Source organism: Penaeus monodon, unplaced genomic scaffold (assembly GCF_015228065.2).
Source record: "Penaeus monodon isolate SGIC_2016 unplaced genomic scaffold, NSTDA_Pmon_1 PmonScaffold_12498, whole genome shotgun sequence".
Taxonomy (NCBI): Eukaryota; Metazoa; Arthropoda; class Malacostraca; order Decapoda; family Penaeidae; genus Penaeus; species Penaeus monodon.
The window spans coordinates 1-10,566 of NW_023641376.1; the positions used below are offsets into that span (position 1 = coordinate 1).

Below are 10,566 nucleotides of genomic sequence, written 5' to 3' on the forward strand. Positions count from 1 at the left end.
GTGTGGCCTTTGGCCATACGACTGGCGAGCCACCTAAGGAAACCTGATGTGCAGCAGGCTCTCATGCGTGGCTTGCGGGCCAGCAGATGCAGCCTTTTACGTATTTGTGTTGCATTTGCGAGTCTGAATGGCGTCAACCGTAAGCCATGGAGTGTGGACAGGCTCCTCGTTGGCCTGGCAACGGCAGCCCTGGAACCGTTGCAGCGTTCGGGGTGCTCCTCTCGGCATTAGTTAAGGGTAGGCGCAGGTGGGGGGAGAGGGGTCCAGGGCAGACAGTCAGCTTAAAGTCTATATTCCCTTTATCTATGTTTCTTGATTCTTCTTTGGTGGTTGGAGTTTTTAAAATTATATCTATTATTTTCATTCTTTGTAGGAAGAGCTTCAGGTGTCTTAATATGTAGTATTTCTTAGCTGTTGTATGCTTAATCTTCTTCTTTTTATAGGGTTTTAGACTATATTATTGTCTATATCCCCTGGATCTTTTTCTTCTGATTTTCTTTGTAGTTTATATGTAGTCAATTATCTTTGTTCGCTGTAGAAATATCTTCATGTGTCTCAAAATGTAGTACCTTTTCTTCTTTCTTTTATAGGGTTTTAGACTATAGTATAGTCTATATCCCTTAGATCTATGTTCTTTCTTCTTTCTTATATTATTTCTATTAGTTTTGTTTTCTGCAAGAATATTTTGGCGTGTCTTAAAATGTAGTACTTCTTTATTGGTTAGAGATCAGCACCTGTGAACAATAAATCTATATTAGGATTATTTTTTGATTCTTTTCAGTGCTTCCATTAGCTCTGTTCTGTAAGAGTGAAATCTTGGACATTGTAATATTATATGTTCTATATTTTCTTGATGATGACACCATCTACATGTTGGGTAATTTATTATTTTTACTTTGTGTAGATATTGGTTCAATGTTGTATGTGTTGTTTTGAGTCTGGTTATGCAAACATCTAGTTTTCTGTTTTTTGATCTTGTCCATGGTTGGGGATCCGTGTTTTTCAGAAGGTAATTTTTTGTGTTTAGGATTGTATTAATTGTGTATTCCATTTTTTAAAGTATTTTATTCTTACTTGTTTTATCTTTTTTCTTTTGTCCTCATATATGGTTATGGATTTGTTATGTTATGCGCCTTTTTTGCTACTTGATCAGCTATTTCGTTTCCTCTTATGTTTTTGTGTGATGGTATCCACTGTATTTTTAGTGTCTGTTTTTGGATTGTAAGTGTATATATCATTGCCTGTATTTCAAATATGATGTGTTTATAGCTTTTGGGTTTTAAGTTTGATGTTAGTTGTAAGGCTGACTTCGAATCTGAGAATATTACTGATGTTACTAATCTGTTGTCCTGGATATAGGTAATTCCTTGTTTTATTGCTAAAAGTTCTGCCTCTATTATTTCTGTTTCATCAGGTAATTTCCATATTGTTTTTTTTATTTTTATCTTGGATATAAATGGCTGCTGAGGTTGACTTTGTGTTTAATTTTGAGCAGTCTGTATTTTTTTTTTATAATTGAAATATCTTGTGTTTTCCATCTTTAAAAATTGACTCTTAGTTATTTGTTCTGGGATATTTTTTGTTAGATCATCTATGAAGTTAGTTTCTATGTTTTATGTAATATCAAACCATGGTGGAATAGGTGTTATGTTTGGTATTGTTTTTGTTTTGATTGTTATTTGTAACTGCAAGTTTCTATTACTCTGTGTACTAAGCCTCTCTTATCTTTCTGAGGGTTATATTCTTCTATATTTGCTGTTACATTTCTTTTCATTTGGTTGTTCTCTTGTTTTTCTAGTATTTTCATCATTTGCATACACTCCAATTCTTTTTGTTTGTATTTCATAGCAATTTTATTTGTGAGACTGTATAATGCCTAATATTGGGGTGGTTTTTTAAGCAGCCTGTAGCTATTCTTAGGGCATTGTTGTGTATTATTTCTATTTTTTTCATTTCTGTGTTATTGGCTGTACCAAAGAATGAGATACCATATTCTATTTTGGGTTTTATATAAATATCATAGAATATTATTATGGTTTCTCTATTTGCTCCCCATGTTGTTGAAGATATTTTTTCATTAAGTTTATCCTATTTGAGCAATTTATCTTTAAATTATTAATGTGGTTTTTCCAAGTTAACTTGGAGCATCAAATTCTAGACCAAGGATTGTGTGGTTAGTTGTGAATTTAAGTACTTTGTTATCTATTTGCATCATTGGTATTTGTCTTATTTTGTTTTTTGTAAAGCACATGAGTTTACTTTTTGTCAGATTTATTGTTAATTCCCATTTGTCTGCCCATTCTATTATTTGTTTTAACCCAAATTCTAGTGTATTTTTCGCCTCTGCTAGATTATTATTAATTGCTCTAATTGTGAAGTCATCTGCATATATTACTTTTTTAAATTCTTCTGTTAGTGTTAAATCTGTTGTCATTATGTTGATATGTTTTCTTCTGATGATTTTTTATTACCTATGACTATTTGGTAGGTTCTGTTTTTTAGGAAGTCCATGATCCACTTGAGTGGGGCTCCTGTAATTCCAAGTTTTGCTGCTTTTATTATTATTGCTTCATGATTTACTGAGTCAAAAGCTTTTTCCAGATCTAGGCATGCTATTAGAGCATATTTTTTTCTGCAAAAGCTTTGTTGATTTGGTAGTCTATTATTTGTAGAGCATCTATGGTTGAGCTGTTTGGTCTGAATCCTGTTAGGTCTTCGTTTATTTTTATTAATATTTACTGGCTAAAAGGAGAATATCCTAAGGAACTAAAGAAATCGTTAGTAAATCCAATAATAAAGCCAGGTAAAGACCCATCAGATAAAAAATCGTACAAATATTTTAGTAGAATATCATGTATTGGGAAATTGTTTGAAAGTATTATAACAAATAGACTAAATTGGTAGTACCTTTTAGTTGGTGGTAGATCTGAGATTGTAATTAGAAGATTTAGGTTAGGATTATTGATTTTTACTTTCCTTAGGGCATCTAGTAAGTAAGTTCTGTAGGAGTTGAATCTTGGACACTGTAATATCAGATGTTCAGTTGTTTCTTCTTCTTGTCTGCACCATCAGCATGTAGGGTCATTTTCAAGTTTTAGTCTATGTAAGTGTTGTTTTAGTCTTGTATATTTTGTTAAAATTCTTGTTATGCATACATCTAACTTCCTATTTTTTTTTTATCTTGTCCACGGTTGTGGTTGGTTGTTTTTTATCAAGTAGTCTTTTGTGTTTAGAATGTTATTTCCCAGTTCTTTTGACTGTTTGTTTTAATTTCTTTTATGATATTTCTAGTGTTATGAGGTATGTTTCTTCTTCTTTCTTGTTTTAGGGTTCTAGCTGTTGCTGTCTATATCCCCTGGATCCTCTTTTTTCTTGGCTTCTTGTTTCTTGTAGTACTTTGTTATAGATGGTTGATCTGCACCATCAAAAGTTTTATATCAATGTCTTTTATGTTGACTCATCTTAATGCCTGTTTTAGTTTTGTTCTGTGCGAGTGAATCTTGGGCAATGTAATAACATATGTTCTATAGTTTCTTCTTGGTTCTTGCACCATGTACAGAAAGGGTCATTTTCCATTTTCATTCTGTAAAGGTGTTTTAGTCTTATGTGTTGGTTATAAGTCATGTCATGCTGTGTCTAGTTTTCTGTTCTTGGCTCTGGTCCATGGTTTTCGGATGTTATCTTTGATGAGATAATTTTTTGTTTTTAATATTCTCTTTAAATTTGATTCCCATTGTTTGGTATTTATAAATTTGATTTCTTTTATGACACAATTTGGGTCTTGTGGTATGGGATCATTTATTTCATGGGCTTTCTTAGCAGCTAAATCAGCAATTTCATTTCTCTTTATATTTTTATGTGATGGAATCCACTGACCATAATCTTTTGTTTGTGTGTTGAGAGAAAGTATATTTGTTTTTGTATTTCATATACAATCTGTTTGTAGCTTAGTGGTTTGGGGTTTTGATTAGTTGTATTGATGATTGCGAGTCTGTTAATATTACTGTATTAGTCAGTTTGTTGTTTATTGCATAATTTAATCCTTGTTTTATGGCAAATAATTCTGCATGAGTGATTTCTATTTTAGGAGGTAGTTTCCAAATAGTTATTGTTTTTATTCTGGATGTAAATTGCTGCTGATGTTGATTGTGGTTCTATTATATTTGAGCATTCAGAAAAAATTCTTTTAAAGTTTTTATAGTTAATGTTTATTAACTCCTGATATTGATTTTGAATGGTGATTTGGGAGTATTTCTTGTTATGTTGTCCATAAAGTTTGTTTGTATACTCTCTGAGATATCATGCCATGGGGGTATTGGGGATATATTTGATATCACGTTTGGAGTTACGTCTAGATTTAGATTTGTTCTTGTTTCTGTAGCTCAGTGTACTAGTGATCTTTTGTCTTTTTGAGGATTATATTCTTTTATGCATTTTATTATTTGTTGCTTAACTGGTGTTGTATTAGGTTTATTTAGTATTTTTGTTAATTTTATACATTCAAGTTCTTTTATTCTATTTTTTAAAGGTGGAACATTTGTTAATGCTTGTAGAGCTATGATTGCAGTTCGTCTAAGACATCCAGTTGCCAGTCTTAGGTTAGGTTAGTACTTGATTTTGTAAGATTTCTAGTTTTCTTAATTCTGTTTCTTTTGCTGCTCCATAGATTGTTATTCCGTATTCTATTTTTGGTTTTATGTATATTTTATAAAAATTTAATAATGTTTCTCTGTTTGCTCCCCAGTTTATTGAAGTTAGTTTTTTCATTATATTCATTCTACTTAGAATATCTGTTTTCCATTTTAGTTTGGGTGCATCTAATGTTAAGCCAAGAATTTTGTGACTTTGAGTATATTTTAGTTCTGTGTTATCTATTCTTATTATTGGTAATTGGTTTATCTTTTTGTTTGAGAAGCACATTAATTTACTTTTTGTGAAGTTTATTTTCAAATCGCAATTATTGGCCCATTTTAGTTTTTGTAATTCTACTTATATTTTATTGGAAGCTTCTAATAGGTTTTTGTTACTTGTTAGTAGAGTTATGTCATCTGCGTATATTATTTTCTCAATTTCTTTTGATAATTTTAGGTCATTTAGCAATATATTCAATAGAACTGGACTTATTGGTGAACCTTGAGGTACGCCACTTTGTGTTGTACCATTTTCTGATGTTAGATTTCCAATTTTTATTTGAATGTTCTTTTATCTAACTTTTTTTTTTTTTTTTTTTAATCCATTTTAGAGGTTTGCCTATAATTCCTAGTTTTGACATTTTTGTTAGTAATGCTTCATGATTGACTGTGTCAAAAGCTTTTTCTAAATCGATACATGCTAGCATGATGTATTTTTTTCTATGAAAGCTTTATTTATGTCTATTATATGTAAAGCATCAGTAGTATTTCTATTAGGTCTGAAACCTGTTAAGTCTTTATCTAACTTGTTGTTATGTTCTAGCCACCATGTTAATCTTTTTGTTATAATATTTTCGAATATCTTCCCAATACATGAAATTCTACTAATAAATCTATAAGAGTTTGCTTCTGATGGGTTTTTACCCAGTTTTATTATTGGATTTATCAGTACATTTTTTAATGAGTCTGGATATTCTCCTTTGGACCAGTATGAGTTAAAATTGATTAATATTGACTCTAGTATAATGTTTGGAATATTTTTGTAAAATTCATATGTAATTTCATCTGGTCCAGATGCTTTGTTGTTTTTGACATTCTTGATTGCTGTTTTTAATTCCAGTAGGGATATTTCTTTATCTATTTCATTTATATTTCCTAAATTAAATAGTCTTTCTTTTTCTAGGGCCGACAGCAGTTTTTTGGGCTTTTTACTTACGGTTTTCATTTTTGAATTTTCTAGTTTTTTGTGTAATATTTGTTATTGGCAAGTCATTTTCTATTAGTGGATATTCCATTGAAGTTGTTTTTCCTGTTAGTTTCTTTAGAAAATTCCATATCTTTCTTGGTGGAGTTTTAAAATCTATTGTAGTACAGAACTTTTCCTATGATTCCTTTTTTGTTCTTCTTATTATAAGTCTAGCTTTTGCTAATAATTTTTTATATTCTAGTTGATTTGCTATTGTAGGCTTTTTTCTCCATTTATTGAAAGCTTTATTTTTTTCTATTATAATGTCTTCTTCTTCTTCTTTTATAGGGTTTTAGACTTCTTTGTCTATATTCCCTGGATCTTGTTTCTTGGAATCTTCTCTTGTTTGAAGGTTTTGATCTCTTGTTTTATATGATATTTATTATTCTTGTTCTTTGAAGGAAGATTTTCAAGTGTCTTAGTATGTAGTACTTCTTTGCAGGAGGTTGATTTTCCCCTGATATAAATAGACGAATATTTGGGTTAGTTATTTTGATCTTTTTTAATGTCTCTAATAATTTGGTTCTTTCAGAATGGAATCTTGGGCATTGCAATGTTAAGTGTTCAATTGTTTCTACTGGATATTGGCACCATCTGCAATTTGGGTCGGTTTCTAGATTTAGTCCTGTGAAGTGTTTTTTTCAGTCCTTGTATGTTTAGTTAGTATTCTTGTAAGACATACATCTAATTTTCTGTTTTCTGATCTAGACCATGGTTGAGGATTGTTATCATTGAGGTAATAGGCTTTTGTGATCAGGGTTCTTTTTAAATTGTTCTTCCCATTGTCTTTTACTTTTTTCTTTTATGTATTTTATTATGTTATTAATATCTTGGGGAATGATTGGGGAATTTTCTAATTCGTGAGCTTTCTTTGCTGCAAGATCTACAATTTCATTTCCAGTTATGCTTTTATGTGCTGGGATCCATTGTATTGTGATGTTTTTTTGTTTTGTTTTGTTAAAGTGTAAATTAGTTTTTGTGTTTCATATGTAATTTGTTTGTAGTTTATGGGTTTGTGATTTTTCAATGTTAAGAGAGAGTGAATTTGTAAAGATTACTGTATTTGTTAGATTGTTGATGTTTATGTAATTCAATCCTTCTTTTATTGCAAATATTTCTGCCTCTATGATTTGAGTATTTTTAGGTAATTTCCAAACTGTTGTAAGTTTGTTATGTTCTACATAGATTGCTGCTGACGTTGATTGAGGTTCTGTTATTTTTTATCCATCTGTGAATATGTTTTGATGATTTTCATATTTTGTGTTTGCTAGCATTTGGAATTGCATTTTTATTATTTCTTGTGATAGGTCTTTTGTGAAGTTGTCCATGAACTTTGTTACTAATTTATGGGAAAGATCATACCAAGGAGTTACTGGAATTATATTTTGTACTGGAGTTATATTTTCAGTTTCTGTTATATTTATATTGATTTTTTGTTTTTTGCAGGTTTCAATGGTTTTATGGGTCCAGGAATTTTTATCTTTGTTATAATTGTATTCTCTGATATTTTTTATTGTTAGTTCTTTAATTTGCATGTTTTTTGTTTTTTCTAATAATTCTATTAACTGTATACAAGCTAATTCATTTGTTTTGTCTGTTATCAGAGGTTTATTTGTTAAGGCTTGTAGTGATATTAGTGGAGTTGACTTAAAGCACCCTGTTGATATTCTGAGAGCTGTGTTTTGTATCGTTTCTATTTTTTTTTAATTCTGTTTTTTTTTGCTGTTCCATATATGGCCAAACCATATTCTATTTTTGGTTTTACATAAATATTATAAAATTTCATTAGGGATTATCTCTTTGCTCCCCAGTTATATGAGGATATTTTTTTCATTATATTTATTCTGATTATAGATTTTATCTTGATGTTTTCTGTGTGTTTTGTCCGTTTTAGTTTTGGTGAATCAAATCTTAATCCCAGGATATCTTGACTATCAGTAAATTCTAGTTCTATATTATCTATTTTGATTTTAGGTAACTGTACTCTTCTTTTGTTTGTGAAATATAGCAGCTTACTTTTTGTTAAATTTATCTTTAGATCCCAGGTGTCTGCCCATTCTTTTACTTGTTTTAAACCTCTTTCAGTGTTATTTATGGCTTCGTTTAGGTGTTTACTTGTGGTTATTATTGTTATATCATCTGCGTATATATTTTTTTTTTAGTTCTCTCAGTTTTAGATCATTTATCATGATGTTAAAGAGTGTTGGGCTTAGAGGGGATCCTTGTGGAACGCCACTTGATATTGTTCCTTGTACAGAATTTTGATTTCCTATTTTTATTTGGAATGTTCTTTCTTTTAGAAAGTTATGTATCCATTTTAATTGGTTTCCTTTTATTCCCAAATTAGCCATTTTTATTAGTAGTGCATCATGATTTACTGTATCAAATGCTTTTTCTAGATCTATGCATGCAACTAGAGCATATTTTTTATCTTTGATTGCATTTGTTATATTTATTTCTATCGTTTTTAATGCATCCATTGTCGTGTGATTTAGTCTGAATCCTGTCGTATCTACGTTTAGTTTGTTATTTGTTTCCAGCCACCAGTTTAATCTTTTTGTTACTATGTTACAATTTATACGGCAATTTATACAATTTATACAATTTATTTATATATATTTATATATATATATACAATTTATACGAATCTGTATGATTTTGATTCTGTTGGTGTTTTTCCTGGTTTTTGGATTGGCTTTATGAGAGCATTTTTAGAATCTTGAGGGTATTCTCCTTTGATCCAGTGAGAATTTATTTGTTTTATTATTATTTCTAGGATTATAGGAAGAGAATTTTTGTAAAATTCATATGGAATTTCATCCGGTCATATGATTTATTGTTTTTTGTATTTGTTATAGCCACAATTAACTCTTTTATTTTGATCTTATTATTTATATCTAAGTTATTAGGGTTGTTTAGAAGTTCTTCCTTCTCATTATCTGTTAACATTATTTTTCTTTTTTTTTATTTATTTTTTGATATTCTTTGAATTTTCTAATTTCTTTTTTATTGCTGTGACTGGTTGGTCATTATCAGTGAGAGGGTAATTATTTTGTGCAGCCTTTCCTGTTAGTTTTTTAATGAAGTTCCAAATTTTTTTCGTTGGGGTGTTGAAATCTATTGAACGACAGAATTTTTCCCAGGACTCTCTTTTTTCTTCTTCAATGATTTTTCTAGCTTCAGCTAATAGTTTTTTATATTCTCCTAGATTTCCATTATTAGGTCTTTCTTCCATTTGTTATAAGCTTTATTATTATTATTTTTTTTATGATTTCTTTGCATTTTTCATTCCACCATGGTTTGTGGGATTTGACTTTTTTGTCATATTCTTCAAATCTGAAATATTTTTTTCCTGTGTCTTTTATAAGGTCTTTCAGTTCTTTTAATGAATTTACATTTTTTGTGTCTATTTTGTTTAGTTCATTTTTATATTTTTACCATCCTTCATTATTGAATTTGCATTTTTTTTCATTTAGTTGAGGGGTCTTTTGTATGGTGTTATCTCTTACTATTACTGGTAAGTGGTCACTACCTATGTTTGGTCCTGTATCCATTTCTAGATGGCTTAGAGTCGGAGAAGCTAGAATTAGGTCTAGTGTTGACTCCTTTGCTGTTCTGGGGTCTATTCTAGTGATCTGGCCTGGAGGAGTTAATAACATTATATTGTTTTCTATTATTACTTTAAATAAGCTTTTGCCTGTTTTGTTTATGTGATTTTGGCTCAAGTTAGGATTCCAACTTGTGTGATGTGCATTGAAAGAAGAAACAACAACACACAACAACAACAATAATAATAATAATAATAATAATAATAATAATGATAATAATAATAATAATGATAATAATAATAATAATGATAATAATAATAATAATAATAATAATAATAATAATAATAATAATAATAATAATAATAAATAATAACAATAATAATAAATAATAAAAATAAGAATGATGATGATGATGATGATGATGAATGATGATGATGATGATGATGATAAGAAGAAGGCAGGCAGGCAGGCAGGCAGGCAGGCAGGCAGGCAGGCAGGCAGGCAGGCAGGCAGGTAGAATGTGTAAAAATGCGCGAATAGCGCACACGCCATCGGCGTCGGGGGCCGCTCCTGTCCATGAGCACCGTACGGTTTCCAGGGCCCTTTGTGGACGACGACGACGACGACGACGACGACGACGACGACGACGACGACGACGACGACGACGAGGAGGAGGAGGAAGGGCAGGCTATTTTTACTTGCGGGAAGGGCGCGGGCGGGGGAAATGACACCGGCGACCGGCGCTCCCCAAGAAGCCGGCACACCGGCTGCCGCCGTCGGCAGCCCAGGCCAAGAAGCCAAGAAGCGGACGGGAAAGGCCCGCCGCCTGGGTTGCCTTCGCGGGGAAACCGGCACTTCGGCTCCGGCGCGCCGGGGTCGAGGGGAGCGGGATTCGGTGTCGGGGGTGGGGGGGGGTGGGGGGAGGGGGGAAGGGAGGGGAGAACATGGGGTGGGGTGGGGGGTAGGGGTAGGGGTAGGGGTGGGGGTGGGGGTGGGGGGTGGGGGGTGGGGGGGGGGCGATCCATCGTCCCGCAAACCCGTCCTCCCCGGTGGGACAGGAGGAGCAGGAGGACCTGTTTGCGGTCGTGCTGCTGACGGCCGCGCCACAACGGGGAGGCGGCCCCTGCTGCTGGGGGCTGGG

The 10,566-nt window shown here is 32.3% G+C and overlaps 1 long non-coding RNA gene across 1 annotated transcript; it reads right to left on the reverse strand.

Annotated features, from left to right (window-relative positions):
* Positions 1-431: 431 nt before the first annotated feature.
* Positions 432-2,938, reverse strand: LOC119569095. Its single transcript, XR_005228213.1, has 2 exons — positions 2,908-2,938; positions 432-569 (listed from the first exon to the last, which is right to left on the reverse strand). It is a non-coding gene; the product is annotated as an uncharacterized LOC119569095 (long non-coding RNA).
* Positions 2,939-10,566: the final 7,628 nt, after the last annotated feature.